This window comes from Tursiops truncatus, chromosome 2, assembly GCF_011762595.2.
Source record: "Tursiops truncatus isolate mTurTru1 chromosome 2, mTurTru1.mat.Y, whole genome shotgun sequence".
Taxonomy (NCBI): domain Eukaryota; kingdom Metazoa; phylum Chordata; class Mammalia; order Artiodactyla; family Delphinidae; genus Tursiops; species Tursiops truncatus.
Genome location: NC_047035.1, coordinates 175,583,951 through 175,602,980, shown reverse-complemented (window position 1 = coordinate 175,602,980; position 19,030 = coordinate 175,583,951). Strand labels below are relative to the sequence as shown.

The window sequence follows — 19,030 nt, the reverse complement described above, 5'->3', positions numbered from 1 at the left end:
AGACAGTGGGGACAGTGACATCGGAGCTTGCTGAGAAGAACAGGCGAGACTCATAAGTACTAATGTTATATTTAGGTATACTTCTTAAACCAAAGGAGACATGTTCTAATATTAAAAAAACTAACAACTGTTAGCCAAAAAAACGGAAGCAACATTTAATAACACACTTCCCCACACAATCCCACCTTCCCTACGCGGCCCTAGCAACAGCGGTTCTACATGTGTCAGCTCAAGACAAAAACTCCCAGCCACCCACTCATCCCCTACCAACGATTCCACACCCAATGCAGTATCTCTGCAGCATCTTTTTGAAACACAGAATATTGAGACCATCTGCTGAAGTACATGTGGAAATTTTAGCCACAAATTAGGCTTTCAACTTACTAATGGTAGCAATTTTTTAAAATTCTAATCAATTTAAGGCATTACAAACAAATAAGGATTTCTATTAAATAGCAGGGAACCAATGACGGATTTCCATTAGCAATTTTAGGTACAAACAGAAGACATCTGCAGACAATACAAAAAATTAGAATGGAAAATGTCATCTGATCTCCGTGTCTCCACGGCTAGCTACTCGCACAACAGACAATTTTTTAAAAACAAGTAACAGAACAAAACATGCAGTGTATCTTTTCTGCTGATGATCATTTTAACACCGGATATGCCCTTAAAAGGACAGAAACATCCATATGAGAAAGCACATTTAGAAAAAGATGGAAGGATACAAATTCATATTAGCAATTGCTTGTGGGGAAGAAAAGGCAAGAGAACTGAGAAAAGGGCAACAAATTATGATTCAACTTTATCTACACTGTTTCCTTTCTTTCATTTAAAAAAAAATCTTAAACAAATATGCCAAAATGTTAACATCTGTTAATCTGGGGTGAAGGTCATATGGTATTTACCCTGGTCTCTTTGCCATTCAGCATTTCTGAAATTTTACCAAAATTATTCCAAAGGAAAAAAGGATCCAACCTGTCACCTAATGAAAGTACCACACAGAGCATGTCTGACCTGTCTTGCCTGGAGGACCCCAGCTCCACTGGGTGAAACTCAGTTCACCAAGCAGCCAGCTTCTTTTGGGGGTGTATTTATTGAAACGCAAGGGCCTAATTAGCAGGTCTGAACCCTGGGATCGGTCCCCTGAAAGTCCTCTATCTGGTGGGCCTTAATCACGGGTGAGTCCTCAGGGGCGACAGCTAGGAAAGAGCACTTGGCCTCCGTGTCTCCTAGGGGAGCTGAGAGGAAGATTCCAGAAGGAAGAAGAGGCTGCTGGAGACAACTCTGGATAAATGCCCTCCCCTCCCTCCCCTCCCTCCCCCCTCCTCCAAGGCCCCGCGAGGTGCCCGGCAGCACAGGGGCAAAACCCCTCTGGAGCAGCGCCCTCATTTGCTCACTATGAGACGCACAGCGCATTCCGGAGGAGAGCCATGCGTTCGCTCCGCCCTCCCTCAACCCAGATGGCAGCAGCGAAGCAAAGAGAGGGCAAAGCCCCGCCCTCAAGGACATGCTGCCTCCTCTCGGTCTCTTAATCTTAAAATGCCCCCCCCCCGCCCCCCGCATCAAAGCCAAGGAAATTCAATCCCACCCGCAGCGAAAGGATCCCCTAAGACTATCATGACGTAGGATGCGGTGCGGGTCAGGCCACCTGAATGGACAAAGGCCCGGGAGCCCCGGCTTCCCCGCTGCGCCCTGAACACAACAGGGGCTGGCACGGCTGCGTCCAGGTCAGCAGGGATTCCAGACAACAAGGAACAGATGAACTCGTGCATCTTACATTCCCCCCACTTTTTTTTTTTTTAACCAACAAGAGATTCAGTTTATCCACTGCCAAGATCCCTTAAACTAAGAGAACAAAAATACATCAAAAGGAAATACTACTGTGCACCCACTCAACACTTGTGAGTTTTAGGAAGACTAAGACATAAAGAAGCAACACAGTGATGCTGCAGCTCACATCTCCGGGGGCGAAACTCCTTTTAACAGGGTTTAGGCATAAAGGAGACCGGCGGGGTTTCCAGTGCTCTGGACTCTAGAGTAATAACAGCAACAGAGTAATGAAGCTTCTTAGACTCTGGACCTCTAAAGGTAGGCCAGGGCCCAGCCAAGACGGGGGTGAGGACTGAGGCCTGAGCATCTCCGACCCGGGAGCCCTGCACACAGCAACGTCACGACCGTCCGTGACAGACGGTGGGCACTTGCAGCAAAGCCAGGATGTCAGCAAGGACAACACAGAGGACGGCGCACGTCCCGGGACACGGCCCTACGTGTGACCAGAGTCGGGGGCGGGTAAGAAAGAATAACACGTGGGCCTGAATACGACAGGCTTTGAAAGTCCCAGGGGGGGAGAGCCAGAGGATGGACGGCAGACCGTGCGTGCGCCGCAACACGGAACGTGGAGAGACCGTGAAGGGCAGGGCGAGCTGTCACAGCCACCTGCATGGGAGACCAGGAGGACGAGCTCTCCGAGGCGGAGGCGGCAGCAACGGTGCCACGAGACACCGGGAAGGAAGACATGACGGCATCTGCGCGCTGACGGACGGCAGAGACGGGAAACCGGCCCCATAGTGTCTCCAACCACACTGCTAACTAACAAGGCACAGCAACTGCCACTTGTGGACCTTCGCCTGGTGCCAGACGTGACACCAAGGGCTCTCGCCACCCTCGCCTGAGGCAGGCCCTGCCGCCAGGCGGCTTCAGGCAAGAACACGGAGGCTTAGAGTAGATAACGTGCCTTCGTTCATAAGACCAGCAATGAGCAGAGCTGGAATCTGAATCCAAAAATGTTTAGAATATTATTCAGCCTTAAAGAAGGAAACCCGGCCATTTGACGATGTGGATGAACCTGGAGGATATTGTGCTACGTGAAACAGGCCGGTCACAGGCAGAGACGCTACACGGCACTGCCTCTGTGATCAATCTAAACAGGCAGACTCACAGAGCAAACAGTGGAGCGGTGGTCTCCAGGGGCTGGGGGCAGGGGAACGCGGGGACGCATGAGACAAAGGGTACAAAGTTTCAGTTACACGAGGTGAAAGTCCCAGAGATTTGCACAGCACAGCACCTACAGACACAGCGCCACACGGTATTCTTAACCTGCTCAGAGGGCAGATCTTAGGTCAAGTACTCTTACCACAAAATAATAATCCAGAGAGCGGGAAGAAACTTTGGAGGTGATGAACAGGTTCATGACGCAGAGTACACCAATGACGTCTCAGATGTACACTTACCTCGCAATGTACACTCATTAAACTGCAGACGTGGAGTACGCTCAGCTCTTTGTATGTCAGTCATACCTCAACCAAGTGGTCTGCAAAAAAAGGTTTCTGTTTTACAGTCTACATCCTTAACCATTAAGATATACGTATATGGCCTCAAGGTTTTCAGTGACAGGGCAATAAATATCAACTAAACTAGGAAGCGAGTTGGAGAAACAGACTCTCCAGGACACAGGAGGCTGGAGGTGTAGTCACCATCCAGCACGTCAGCCCGGCAGCTTCACGAGGAGGCTTCTGGCCTTGGAGAAGCTAAGCTGAGTTTAAAAAATCATAGAACCTAGCGTTTACGCACATTATCGTAAACGGAAGTACTCGACTGTTCCCGTAGATCTGCTGGAGATGCGACGTAAGCCCTGACGTTGTCACAGGCAGACGCACGCTTCACTGGGAACCACGGGCCAGAGAAAGGAATTCCAGCTCATGCCGCCTCGGCTCAACCTTCCAGCGAGTGCTGCCCCCTTGGCTGATTAAACAGGGATCTGAGAGGGACCCACAGTGGACATGCAAATGTTCTCTTCCTGCCCGTTTGTAGACGGCCTAACAATGTCACAGTCGGTTTCCGAGGGAAGAGCAGCTGAAATCAGCGCTAACTCTGAGACACTCAAACATCCAGGGGATGCCACGAAGCAACTGCAAACGGACGCCCGCAAACAAGGCTCCGGTGGGCTCAGTGGACCCGAGCTCGCTGGGCCAGATGATGGGCAAAGCCACGCTGTGCGTGTGTGTGTGCACGCGTGCGGGAGGTGGGGGGTCTGAAGACAGATATGGACGGAAGCCACTCCCACAACTGAGGGACAGTAGCAAGAAGCAGAGCCAGCAGCAGGAACAGAGAAGAAATGACACCATCTGAGAAGCAGGAGAACTAAGCGCCCCACCCGGCCATCGGCCCACTCAGTCTCCGCCCGAATCCGCGTCCAGCCCAGCCCTGCCGCAGCTGCCCCCCGACTCGCCCCCTCACCAGTGTCCCCCCGCACCGCGTCGGGGCCCTCCGGCCCTCCCGACCTCACCACGCCAACAGGGAGAATTACCCAGGGCCCACATCTGGCCAGGGCATCTCTGCAAGGTCCCACAGACTTCCCCTCAAACTGAGGTCTCTTGTGGAGGATGAAGGGTGGGCGTACAAATGACACATCTTCCCGGAACGTCAAGTGACGTTTAACCTATCAGATCCAACATAAACTTCAGAACGATTTTATGCTTGTGGTGGGCTACTCTCTGAAGAGCCCTCAGACTTCTCCCGGGCCAACTTCTGTCCCTGAGGGGTGCGCTTTGGTGCAAAGTGTTAGACTTGCGCTTGTCCAGATTAAGATGGGAAGCCAGAGAAAGAAAGACTGAAGACGTTGTATAAGGAGAGAAAAACGCCGGTGCGAGTTCAGATCATACGATGCTCTCACACTCTGTGGTCTCTGGGGTTTGGAACAACAGGTGACGTGGGTTTGAAGCCAAGCTTTTACCACTTCCTAGTCATATGACTCGGGGCAAATTATTTAACTTCTCCACTACTTGGTCTTTTCCCATTTGCAAAATAAAAATGACAATAACTTAAAGGGCTGCTGTAAGAATTCGGCATGAATATCTAAGGAGAGCTGGCTCAGCACAGTGCCTGGCTTTCAGCAAGGGACCGATAAACGGCGGTGATTGTTTGTAAACTCCAAGCCCGTCCCAGCCGGCTAAAGCATTCCAAAGCTTTTGCTAAGTCCACAATTATTCTCAGACAGGAAACTGTCTATTCTGATAAGCAGTCCCGCCTTACCAGTCACAGTCTGTCCCTGACGGATACTGTAGGCTCCATATGCAAGAGAGTAAATTTAATTACCCAGTTCTGGAGTCCTCTGGAGATCAGAACCACGGAGACACCAGAAGCCAAATCAAAATCACTTTAGTTGTCGTCTACAGAGTGTGAGACACTGCACTGAAGACAAGGTGACAAACCTCAGTCCCGAAACTATGTGCATCAGTAATGAAATAAAGCACTTTGCTGAGGACACCAACCTGAAACACACACGAGAGGAAGGGTACAGGACGGACTAGTGAATGAAGAACACCCCACTGCTGATCAGGGCGTGAGTCAGTGCCCGGGGGGGTTGCACAAACGTCCAAATATTTATATAACCTTTTGTCATCTAGGTACTAAGTAGCGTGCATTCAGCAATCACTCAAATTATGAGAAGGAATGCGGGGAGGAAAGAGCAGCTAGGAACCAGCCTGACCTGAAGTAGAAGGACCTGTTCCAAGCCAGCCACAGTCGGCACCCGCAGGAATCTGGGTGAAAGTCTGCAGGCTAGGACTGGAGGCACCTGCCTCTCCTTTTTCTCTCACCCGAATCCAACAGATACTCCAGTTCCATTTAACCTGCTCCTCAGATAATCAGTTTCACCTACTGCTTTGCTTTTTCCAAAGAAAATTTCATCTTCTATCATCCATTTCTCAGCATTATAAATTTTTAAGGGGGAAATACTGTAACCCACAGAATGCCAGTGACAAATTTACATAAACTGTCAACTTTTCACCTATTTTACTGCACCATCAGCACCTTCAAGGCAGGATGCCTTATACACTTTCAAATCTGCTCTCAGAACACGATGTTAAGATATGTAAAAGGATAATTACGTGCGATAACTACATTATTCTAGAGGCAAAAAAATCTTGGTTTAACTCAAAAAAATTCTAGTTCCTTTAATAGCACCAAGATGTGTCTACTATTATATTTTATTTCAAATGAGTTAAGCTACTTTAAGAATACAACAAAAGGACTTTTCTGTTAATAGTTTCCTTTGGATTTACTTACTTCTACAAACCAGTGCCATTTAGCTTGGTGTTTCAAAGAAAAATGACAGACCAATTTCTTCAACCTGAACATACTTGAAAACTAATTTTTTCTAATCGAACATTTAAGCTGCCTTTTCTCTACTAACTACATCTCAAATAATATACTTTCTCTTTATTAAGATATCCTAATAAATTAAAAAGACAGAATTTAAATATCACGATTTTGCAAACCCCTAATAAAATAATGGATCTAGGCAATGATTATCAATGACCGTGAACATCACAGAGAGACAGCCAACATTGCCGGAATCCAGCTACCAGTACACTCAACCACCTATGAAGCAATTTTGCCAAAAAAATAGAAACTGAACCAAATCAAGATCAGATTAGCCTTTACAGGAAATAAAAGAACAGAAGAACAGGTTAAACCACACATTAGATCGAGAGCATCACAACAGGTTACTACCTGTTATAATTCTTAATTATGATGTTACCGAGCAAATATTTTTTGATACACGCACAGGACATTTCTTCCAGGTCTCTTTGTGATTATCTCCATCTAAAAAGATGAGAAAAGTCAACAAGTAATAGCGTGTTTGTGGATGTGTTTACTGTGTTAAGACAGCAAAATGCACACCTTCATATCCGTCTGGAGCTGCTGATCTCAGAAGTACTTGCTTTCCTAGTGTTACTAAACTTTCTTTCACTGGGAAAAGTACAGCCGAGCTGAGCGAGAAGTGGCAAGGCCCTGCTTCTAAGAAGATCGCTTTAGGCGTAAGGAGGCAAAGAAGCTGGGTCTGGTTCAGCCCCGTCAGGGAGACGTCAGAATGAGGGGCTGGCCCCCGCCTGCGCTGGAGGAGATGCCAGGTGGCAGCTCTTTGCTCTCAGGGTCCAGGAAACCCGGGGACTTCTCAAGAACCTTTCAGGACGTAAAAACTCTTTGTGTAACAGCACTGAGAGGTTGTGCTTTTCACTACACTGACATTTGCACTGATGATATTCAAGCCAGGGCGTGTAAAATCGCTGGCACCTTAGCACAAAGCAGGGCAGGGGCACCAACTGTGCAGGTCAACACTGCAGTCCTCACCAAGAGGAACTCAGCGGGGAAAAAGCACCAGTTTCACCTAAGAATATCCTTGAAGAAACGGTGAAAACTAACAACTGGGTGAAATCTTGACCCTTGAGTGCATGTCTTTTTAATATTCTGTGTGACGAAATAGGAAGTGCAGAGAAGAACCTGAGCTGTCCACTGGAGAATGACGGTCACCTCGAGGAAGAGAAATTGTGCCAGCTGCTCTATGTGTAAGCCGAACTAGCAACTTTTTCTATTCCTCATGGAGTAGTAGTATTCTTATATAAACACCTGGAAGACAAAGCTGCGTATCTGGTAAACATCTTCTCAAACTGAACTCAGTGAGCCAGACGCGTCAAGGAAAACACCTGAAGTGTTTGTTGCCAATAATAAAATTCAAGCTTTCAAGCAGAAATTCAGTTTTTGGAAAAATTACACCTGCCACCAGGAACTTTCACGAAAGCTTTCTCGGTACTCACAGATTCTTCTGATGGGCTCACTGCTGATCCTACAAATGGTTGTTTTGGTTTTTTTTTTCAAATGGTATCATAACACATGCCAATATTCGGCAGATTTCTATAACTCCGTGAATGAACATTTCCTCAATCACGTATGGGCAAAAAGATTCAAAGTACAAGAAAGACCGACAGATTTAAATGTAACAGAGCGAGAAAGCTTTATTGATTGGGGTTCAGCTTCTACTCTGCAACTCAACTTTAAGACTACCACTTAACAGTTTTACTGTAGGATCAAAGAATGACTACCTAAAAAGAATACGAAAATACTCCTCTCTTTTCAACTGCAGGTCTGTAGAAGGTGGGATTATCTTCATATATTTCAGCCAAACAATAAATCACAACACACTGAATACAGAAACAGATTACTAAGCCAGACATTAAAAAGAGCTGCAAAAATGTAAAACGATGTCACACTTCTCAATTATTTTAATAAAGTTATTTTTCATAAAGCAGTTATTTATGTTAACATATAATGGGGTTATTATTTTTTAATGAATTTATAAATAAATTTTCCTGCTTGAAGTTCTAACCCAGTAAATATTAATAGATACAACCCACACAGACGAAACATCCTTAATAACTTTTAAGAGTGTGAAGCGGTACTGTGACCAAAGGTTAGAAAACAACAGCTGCGAGAACTGGAGTCTAGGTCATGCTTCTTCAAAGCTCTCAGACATGACTTTGATTTTCCTTCGAACAAAGATGGGAGCCCAGCACGAGCCGGGTGACAGGGAACCCAAACTACTCCCCAGTTACAAGTCAGGATCAGGAAAATGCGGAGGCGGACGGCCCCTGGGGTCCTGCAATGTTCTGTTTCTTCACCTGAATGCTGCTCACATAAGTGTGTTTGCTCTGTGAAAATTCAGGGAGCCACACACTTAGGACAGATGCATCATATATGTCTAGGTATATGGTGTAGGCATTTTTCTAGGTATATCTTACACTTGAATAAAGTTTTTAAAATTCACGGTATAAGATGCATAACAACTTCTGCTTTGTTTTTCCAAACCCACGATGGCTTTCAGCTAACCAGAGTCATCGTATACAACTTACCTTGGAAAAGCCTGATGAAAATAATTCAAATATTTAATTTAAAAACCTCAGTACAGACAACTGTAACTTTTCAGGGTTAAGAGCTAAATACCATCTAGGTCAGTTTCCTTACAAAGATCAGGAAGAGCGTTCTCTGCTTTTACTTCTCCAGCTTTTCGAACGACAGTGAAGTCACAACACATTTTTCAAAAATGAAATCAAATACAATTTATAAAAATGAAATCTCCCAATTAGAGGCAAAACTAAGAACGAATTCCCTTTAGGGTATTAAAGTGATCAAGCAGCCACTATCTCTGCTCATCTTCAACGCATCGGCGCAAGTCTAGACAAATACAGTGAGGCAAGAACACACAGAGAGCGCGAACTGGAAGGAAATGACACATGAACATTATGTAAAGATGAAATCATCCTCTTCATGGAACACCCAGAAGAAAAGCTAGCCATTAAAATACCACAGATTGCTCCCCCTGCAAAACAATTAAATACAGATAAATATGTCAGTGCCAGTTCACAGAAAGGGAAACCCACACACTTAATAAGCATCTGATAAGATACTTAACTGCACTAGTAACCAGAGAATCGCAAATAAGAACAGTAATAAGAACAGTAACATGTGTGCCCAGACGCTCCATCTGGGGCATCAGGTTAGAAAAAAATTATAAGCTCAGGAATTATCAAGTACCAGCAAGAATGTGGGGAGCGTAACCGAGCACAGCCAGCCCAGCAAGCATGTGGGGAGCGTGACCGAGCACAGCCAGCCCAGCGAGCATGTGGGGAGCGTGACCGAGCACAGCCAGCCCAGCGAGCATGTGGGGAGCGTGACCGAGCACAGCCAGCCCAGCGAGCATGTGGGGAGCGTGACCGAGCACAGCCAGCCCAGCGAGGATGTGGGGAGCGTGACCGAGCACAGCCAGCCCAGCGAGGATGTGGGGAGCGTGACCGAGCACAGCCAGCCCAGCGAGCATGTGGGGAGCGTGACCGAGCACAGCCAGTCCAGCAAGAGTGTGGGGAGCGTAACCGAGCACAGCCAGCCCAGCGAGCATGTGGGGAGCGTGACCGAGCACAGCCAGCCCAGCAAGGATGTGGGGAGCGTGACCGAGCACAGCCAGCCCAGCGAGCATGTGGGGAGCGTGACCGAGCACAGCCAGCCCAGCGAGCATGTGGGGAGCGTGACCGAGCACAGCCAGCCCAGCGAGCATGTGGGGAGCGTGACCGAGCACAGCCAGCCCAGCGAGCATGTGCGGAGCGTGACCGAGCACAGCCAGCCCAGCGAGGATGTGGGGAGCGTGACCGAGCACAGCCAGCCCAGCGAGCATGTGGGGAGCGTGACCGAGCACAGCCAGCCCAGCGAGCATGTGGGGAGCGTGACCGAGCACAGCCAGCCCAGCGAGCATGTGGGGAGCGTGACCGAGCACAGCCAGCCCAGCGAGCATGTGGGGAGCGTGACCGAGCACAGCCAGCCCAGCGAGCATGTGGGGAGCGTGACCGAGCACAGCCAGCCCAGCGAGCATGTGGGGAGCGTGACCGAGCACAGCCAGCCCAGCGATCATGTGGGGAGCGTGACCGAGCACAGCCAGCCCAGCGAGCATGTGGGGAGCGTGACCGAGCACAGCCAGCCCAGCGAGCATGTGGGGAGCGTGACCGAGCACAGCCAGTCCAGCGAGCATGTGGGGAGCGTGACCGAGCACAGCCAGCCCAGCAAGAGTGTGGGGAGCGTAACCGAGCACAGCCAGCCCAGCCAATAACCGGGCAGGACTCAAGGAAACGACACCTATGCCCGAGAGAGGGGGCTGTGAGGAGAAAAGGGGGAAACGCAATAAAGTAACACGAGAGGCTCTGCGTGGACCGGTAGTGACAGAGGACCACTAACTCGGGTCTGCACACCCGATCTGGGAGAGGGGTCCCCATCTCACACGCCCCTTCACTGAACCGGCAGGTCCCTGTTCACCAGGCACTGCGCCCGTGCTGGGGACACAGTAGGGAAGATTAGGTCCCTGCCCTCGGAGTTGACGTTCCAGTGAAGGAAACAATAAAGAGGAAACAGATAAAGCTACGGTTACGCGTGTGATAACTGCTACAATGGAAATAAAATGTGTGATTGTGACAGGAAGTGATGGGAAGGGAGGGGCTCCTATCCAGGGGATCGCCAGAGAGAAGAAAGCTCTCAGAGATCCGTGGGAAGAAAGGGAACCAGGCATCCCGCAAGCTTCGGAAAGATCTCCAGGAACTGCATCGAGGGCATCAAGTTCAGTCACCACTCTCCAGGGGAGACTGCAGATGTCCTGAAGAACATCCAGGTGCTGCCTTGTAACTGAACCCCAAGGAACCACCTTTAAGACTCCTGTTCCATAAAGTATGGACCACAGTGATTACAGCTAGCGTCCAATATATTTTGACCAAAGAGTTCAAGCTTTTTAGAGGGGGAAAAAGACACCAGCGACGTAAATGTTCTACGTCTCTAAAAAGGTTTCTGGAAAATTATTAGGATCCACAAACTTTCCCTTCATTCATTAAACAGAAGTTGAGTACTCATGTTTCCTTCCCATAGCACACGGCAGCGAAATGAGGATAAAGACAGAAGTTTCTGTCCTTAAAGAACAAACCTCAACTCCACAAGGTTCAGGATTCTAGTTATTTCATTCACTAGTTGACTTTTATGATTAAAAGCCAGCATTGATTGCATGCTTGCAACCCTCCAGGCAACGTCCAGTTGACTTTTATGATTAAAAGCCAGCATTGATTGCATGCTTGCAACCCTTCAGGCAACGTCCTACGAGTTTTTATACACATTTGAGGTCACATAGTACTCCCAACAACATACTACTACATTATTTCCACTTTAGAAATGAAAAACCAGAGGTAAGAAAGTTGCCTGATGTCAAAGAAGGAAGAACAGGCAGAGCAGGGATTCAAAGCCTGGGTTCTTAGCCACATTTCTATTCCCCCCTGGAATCCTGTCAGTGGTTTTCCCCGGACCAGAAGCACCACCGACCGTCACCCTGGAACTTCTTGGCAATGCATATTCTCAGGGCCCATCCCCAGACCGGAGGAACCAAACTGTGGGAGTGAATCAGCCACCTGAATTTTAACAAGCCCTCCCGGGGATTCTGAGGAATGATAAAGTTTGACAACCTCAGCCTCAAGTTTTCATACTCAGCTGTATGTATGTTAAAGGTGAAATGACTACCATTTTGAAAATTCCAAAATGCGAAATTGTGACCCTATTTTTAAAAGATCTAAATGATATTAATTCATTTCCTCGTTACCCACAGCACAGCACCTCCTCCCCCCTGGACTCTGTACCCTGATTAGACCGTCTAAAAAACAGTCAACTCTGATGGGCCTTCCTGGGAACTGAGCTACATTCCAAACATGAAAGGGAGCACAGAGGTCCAAACAGAATCTTCACAATTTGAATCCCAAGCCATATTAGGAAGAGGAAAAAAAACTATTTTGATTATCAGCTACAGAAGCTTGGCAAATCTGGGTCCACGGCTCCACAATCCTTTTCATCCTTAGCTCCACTCCAAACTTTTACAACCTCATTTTCACAAACTTCCAAGCGCCAAAAAAAGAAGTTTACAACCCTCAGAAATGTTTGATTCTCATGATTCACATTGCTGTAAGTACACATAAAGAGACACTGTCTTGCAAAGAGCAAGTTTTTAATCACGAGTAAAGCTAATCAGAGGCTTTTACTGTACAGGCTACAGCAGTACGTCCTGGAGTTTTCCCTGCCCCTTAGCTGGACCAGCCCTCTAGGGCACCCTGCCTGACCCTTCTCTGCTCAAAGAAGTATTTAGACCAGTGCCTTCTTTTGTCCCCAAATCAACTGCCCAATACGAACACCCCAGCTCCATGCGTATTCAAGGTTTCCTATTTCTAATAACGCCTTTTTCCAAAGGGAATGGAAGACCGGGTATCAGAGGTAAGTATGTTCAAGCACCTACCATAATTCGAGAACCTAACACATGCCAAGTAACTCTCTTAAGCCATTCACTTGCAAACACAAGTCATTCATTTTACCAAGTTCAGGATTCTACTTATTTTACATAAATTCGAAGCCAGCAGCATTAAGCAGCCCGAGCCTGGACCACGGGACGTCTGTAAAGCTGACTCAGTGCTCCCTGACTGGGGGAAGCCCACACTCAGGCAGTGTGTTCATCTGCCAGCTGCTTACACCGCCCACCGCCCGGCCACGCTCCCCCAAGGGCGGGCAGCCCCGCCAGGAGCTTCCTTCCTGGAAGGAGCAGCACCTACGTATTTTCCCCTCCCAAACCACCATCAGCTCCCCTGAGGACCAGAGCTGGTTCCAAGAAGCAAACTACCAAAGCTCTCCTGCCCACACAAAGCTCAGCGGAACTGGATCATACAGACACACACCAACCGCCCACAGACCTTCTCACCTGAGTGCTTGCGCTGCCCTTTAAAAGTCCAGTGTTTTCCACAAAACATCTCACAACATGCAGTCACCCTGACTAGTCCTTACTCTGCACTAACCCTGCCATTTCTAACCCTAAAACGGCAAGCATTTTACCAAAGCTGCGTCTGTGTTTTCTCATCTCCTTTCTGTAACCATCAGTGACAAGCAATTTAACCAGTAACCAGGCCAGTAACAAGCGAGCTCCCGCCACCCAAGGGAGAAAGAAAGCTCCCCGCTCTTTCCTAAGTGAAGCTGACAATCATGCTTTCCCATAAGAACAGAAGGATTTACGAAGTGAGCCTTCAAGGAATAAAAACTGTTTTACACGCCTGGAAAAAAAGATGTTTACGTATTCGTTCAGAGCAGGTATCAAATAATCTTGCTACATACAGCCACTTCGTCCTACCTCTTCGTTTAAAGAATCAGGAAGCTAAGAAGGCAAAGCACAAAAGCACGCTCAAACAGCTCACCAGAGTTCACGTAAGATTTCAACAAAACGCAAACCAGTTCCAGGGCACACAAATGAGGACCCATAAATCCACACTCTGTTCTAGGTTCTGTTGTTTCTAAAATGACTAACAAGTTCCCTCACTTTAAATTAAGCTGCCATGTCCTTCCAAATGATCTCATTTAATAAAACTGACTTAAATCACTGATTGCAATTGTTTGAATTTCAGTGATGACAGCTGCAGCACATTTGTATCTTTGTCAGTGAAATGCTTTCAATAAAAACAAAAAAAACCTGATTGAAATCTCCAGTAAACAGCACCCAGTGCACCACCTAGTGGAAGCTGTGTAACGTCGTAATTAAATCTTTTTTGAAGGGTAGAAACCCTGAAAATTACACGGGGGCTACAGGCCCTATAGCTAAGAATACAGGTAAACACCCTACAAGCGGCCTAAATCTCTTTCCAACTTGCCACACTGCAAGAGGTGCTCATCGGAAGAGATCTCACTTTCTGTACAAATTAGCAGATGACAAAGGTTTCTTTATGGAATGTTCTGCTTGGGTGCTAGAAATTTTAATTTGACCAGAGGAGTAAAAATTAAGTAAAGACATTAATGCAAAAACAAATGAGTAAACAGAATCAGAGCCGAACGGACAAGCCCTATGTAAGGGATGCCTTACATGACAAATAAGTTATGTCAAAATGTACATGTTCCACCCAGCAGAGCACCTGCCATGAAAACAAGATGTCGCTTCATGACTAACAGCTCCATTCAGTAACAAATGAGACATTTCTATGTTCCTGATGACTAATAAATTTAACATAACCTAACAACTCCCTGGGTTCCCCAAGCCTTGACATCATTCAAGGGGACCCTCTCAACTACCCATCTAACCCCACTTGCCATTAACCCCCAAAATCCCTTGAGTTACTCTCATCAAGGAAGAGATGATTTTTACATGTTCGACACTTCTAAATTTATAGTAAAAACTTCCTGAACAAAATCATAACCAAAATGTGTCATGCTTCAGTTTTACTTACGTTATGAATATTAACTAGTTCAATTCAGAAAGCAGCACTCAAGTCCAATGCTAAGCCAGAGACGCAAACAAAGAAGATAAGGTTTTCTAACGTGGAAAACCTCCCAAAACTTAAAATAGAGATTTTTTCACATAGCACCGCTAGGTTTTCTTACCTGTGTGAAAAATCACCTTTCTGGTGAAATTCAAACTATCTTAGCAACCTAAGAGGAAAAAAAAAAAAAGCCTAAGAATATTTTACTTGGAAATAACCATCTCCACCTCTGACTGGTGTACATGGGAATCAAATCGGTATGCAGAAGCTTGCTTGACGGTGGGAACCGTACTGGACCGTGCATTAAACCCATAACAGGTATATAATAGCAGAAGTCTACAGACCTGGGGCAGAATTCCCTTCATCTCTAGGGCTCTGAGCTTACATACCTGCAAAATGGGCCTGAGGTGCACTACCTGCTTCTGGAGAGTAAGAGGATACCAATATTGATGCAGTGCAGTGAGCTTCTCAATTAAAAGACCTAAATGCAGTGCACCTGGAAGGGAGGACCTGCTCCAAGAGTCTGCCATTTCCGCTAAAACTCGTGACCTTCATTTCACTTGTGAACAAATGGTGAATGAGAAAAAGCTGTTACGCAAGTCAAAGAAAAGGTAACAGCAATTCAAGGTTTTTCATCACAGGTAAATCACATCACTGTAGTTAACTGCCTAGGACTCGTCTGCAAAGTATGACTGCGTGGGTAGCAGGTGCAGCCCTAAAACCTAAAGCCCGGAGGCTATGTTTAGAAAGGCTTTTTTCTAATTCGAATGCTAATGTTTAGAAAATAAGAAAAAGAAAACGAATCTCAAGTCTACACCCACCCACGAGGAGAGACAGAGACAAGGTGCCACCCCCAGACTCTTGCACACTAGCTCGGCATCGCCATCCACGTTGCTCCCCTCGTCCCCACCGCACGGCCCGCACTGCAGCCCAGACAAAGGTGAGTCACACTGCTGGGTCTACTTGTCACGGAAGAAAAAACCTCCAATAAGTTCACGTTAAAGGCTGTTTCGAATTTTAAAATAATAATAAGTAAATCATGTTCCTGTCTAAACGCACTGCAAAGCGCCCGTGTCCATGAAGGCTGTAACTCACACCACCTAAGTACAGACACCTTTCCCACTTAAAAAAAAAAAAAAAAAAAGCCACTTGGCTTATCGTTCCTTATCAGCAGGTCCCCTGCGCCGCGAGCCGGACTGACTCAACTCCGCGTCTCCCCTCCACCTGCAGGGCTCCCCGCCCCCGCGCCCCGCCAGGTGCAGCGGCCGTGCGCTCCCAGCGGAGGCGCCCCGAGGCGGGCGGGAGGCTCCGGGAGACGCGGACCTGCCGGCCGCGGCTGCGGGAGAGCCAGGGAGCCCGCCCCGCGCCCGGGCTCGGACGGGCGCTGCAGCCCCGGCGCCCCTTACCTGCTCCGGGCGGCCGTGGCCGCGGGAGGCGCGCTCGGTCCGGCGCAGGCAGCCCCGGCCGAGGTAAGGAGGCTGCTACCGCGGCCGCCGCGAAGGACAATCAGCAGCCTGCGGACTCGGCACCGCCGCGGCGGGCGCAAGACGCACGAGTCCGGGAGCCCGGCCCCCGCTCCAGCCCGCAGCCCCGCGGCGGGGCGGGGCCGAGGCCGGAGGGGAGGGGCGGGGCGGGGCCGCTCCGCCCGCGGGGCGAGAACGCGGTGGACGCTGTGTAAGAGGCGCCTGCTGATTGGCTGCGATAGGGGTGCACGTCTCCGATTTGAAGACAGGCTCGCCAGCAGCGCTCCCTCATTGGTCGGTACGTGAAAACAAAGCAGAGCCCTGATTGGTGGAAGCCCTGTAGCTCCTTTCCCCCTACCCCAATCATCGAAGCTCCGCCTCCGCCCGCTCCGCCCCCGGGTGGCTGCAGAACCAGCTGTTTCGTGTACCAGCTAGCTGCCTTCCTTAAGGGAACCCCGGGTGCCCAGGTTCCTTTGCTAGAAGCGAGCTTCCTTATTCCACCAAGAGTCTTTGATTTCCGTATGAACTTGTTGAATAGCAGCTAATCCTTAACATCGCTTAGATTTAGAGCGACCTCTTGGGTGTTTTTTAAAATGCTGCCTAAGATTCACAGGGAAATTGGCATATGCAAAAAGAAGGTGTGAAATGTTTTCACCCCTGGCGAGATTATGCTGTGTTTTTTTGTTTTGTTTTGTTTTTTTACCTTTCCGTGTTCCATATTGAACGTGTATTACTTGTATAATTAGAAAAAAAAATGTTTAATAGGACATGAATAAGTTACACAGAATGATAAAGGCAAACTTTGAGGATATCCGTGGGAACTAATCCTTCCACAACAGAAGAAAATACAGTAATAAACGCAACACCTGAGGGCCATCAAAAAAAGTACACCCTTCAGCTGTCTTAAAGAACTTTATAAATATGACTGAGCTGTCTTAAAGAACTTTATAAATACTCTTTCCATATAACTACTATTTACCCAACATATAGTGTATAATGAACTGCCCAGTGAGCAGATTCATAGCAAGAAGTGAGAATACAAAATACACAATAAAGCTTTAACCAAAAAATTAGACTACAGAAAGAAATTTAGAAGATAAACTGGAGAACTCAGCTAATGGAGGGAATTTTAAGAAAGAAAGGAACATGACAGCCCTCGGAGATGAGACTTAGATTTTGAAGATTGAAGCAGAGGGAGGAGGGAGTGGAGATGAAGACCTACAGTCATCTGAGCTCTCAGACCACGCCAGCCAGTCTAGAAAGGGGGCGAAGTATATCTCACCTGGGGACCACACTCGCTTAACCCTCTCTAGCTGCTTTCCTCTTCTATTTGTTCTTTTTGTCATTCCCACGAGGTTCTGAAATAGGCTATTTGAAGTGAAGCACTTCACCCAACAGCTCCATAAAACTTATAGTGTTGAGAAAAAATGCAGATCGGCAAAAGTCAAGCGTAAGGAAGGAAAGGAATGTTAAGGTAAACTTGAACTTGAAGTGATGTAAGGACAAGAAACCTAATACAAAGAATGAGACAAATCTTTTTTTCTCTCATTTCTGGAGAATAAGGTAAAGCTCTTTGGAGGACAGAGTAACCTCATTACCTAACAAAGACTTTTTTATAGAACCCTTGTAAGAAATGGAATTCTAAACGCTAGTCTGAAAATATGTGTCCCAGAGTATTCTGAGAAAGAAACTTCGTGTTGAGATCTAGTTATGTTTAAAAGAAGAAGAAGGGGGTGCGGAGGAGGGAGGGATGAGAAGGGCTTAGCACTCCTAGTGAAGTTTATTCCACAATAACACCCAAGATTCTGTCACTAACATTCTTTCTTTGAGATCAAGTAATTTATATCAAAGATTATTCTTTTATTCACTTACTCACCAAACATGTAATCAATACTAATTACCAAGTACTACTAGTTGCTGCCGTGAACTAGGCACTCAGCTAAGTATAGTCTTGAACAAGACAGACTGGAAGCTATTTATCAGTTGGAGAAGACAGATAATGAACCAGTGAACAGATAAATTACAGAAAGGGATCAGGACAAAGAGGGAAACGGTGACCTGAGGGGTGGGGGAGTGACTGTAAATTGGGAAAAGAGAGAGGAATACTCTAAGGAGAAACGCTCTAGGAGAAATGCTAAGATTGGAGGCGCCACCTAAGTGAGAAACCACAGCTCTACACAGCTGCAAGGCTACGACATTCCTGGCAGAGGAAAGAGCAGGGCGAAGGCCCTGAAGGAGGAAGAAAAGCGACGTGTTAGAGGAACAGAGAGAGGGCCAGGTGGCTAGGCTGGTGCGGGAGGGGGGTCCCAGATGGGCAGAGAGGACGGTGGGGCCTGGTAGGCAATGGCGAGAAGTTTGAATTCTATTGCATGGATTCCTGATGTGTTGCTCAATACTTCAAGCGTCAGTGAAAGGTAGGCCTTCCCTCCACTTCCCCAGGTGGGCTGTTTTCTTCCAGAAAGGGGCAAAGGAGATTTCTTTCTCTTAAGTTGCTAATTATTGCAATAAGATCATTAACTTTTTAAATGGGCGCTCATTGACTATGTCAGTCTATCAAGCATAGATCTATGAAGAGCGGACTATTTGCCAGGGACAGGCCGGGTGTGAGACACAGACCCGGGTGGGGCTAGAGGCAAACTAGCTCTGCACAGGCGATGGGGGAGCTCAAGGGAGCTCTGAATCAGGAGTCATCCCAGTGACAGGGGACAAGGTTCCAGATCCAGGGGCAACGGCAGATGAACACTGGGCAGCAGGCAGGAGGAAGGGAATCTGATGCGAAGCCTTAGAGACCATGGCACACCAAAAAAATCAACTCTCCGCACATCACAAGCTTGCCTCGCATGGGTGGACCCAGAAGGTGGAAACAAAAACCCACTGAGTGACAACATTCCGAAGGCATGGGGGCTGACAAAGTATGAAAATAAGCTG

At 47.5% G+C, this 19,030-nt stretch overlaps 1 protein-coding gene across 8 annotated transcripts in view; it reads right to left on the bottom strand.

The window, feature by feature from the left end:
* MPP7 (MAGUK p55 scaffold protein 7) overlaps positions 1-19,030 on the bottom strand; it is a 263,462-nt gene that overhangs the window by 235,880 nt on the left and 8,552 nt on the right. For 2 of the 8 annotated variants that reach the window (XM_019933606.3, XM_019933610.3), the window contains exon 1: positions 16,046-16,234. The exons of 1 other annotated variant lie outside the window; for it this stretch is intronic. The gene's annotated coding sequence lies outside the window, so the exon portion shown is untranslated. Of the gene's footprint in view, positions 1-3,233; positions 3,314-5,097; positions 5,247-14,760; positions 14,809-16,045; positions 16,235-19,030 lie in introns of those variants that run through there. 5 more of the 8 variants (XM_019933607.3, XM_019933604.3, XM_019933603.3 and 2 more) reach the window with 5 other exon arrangements.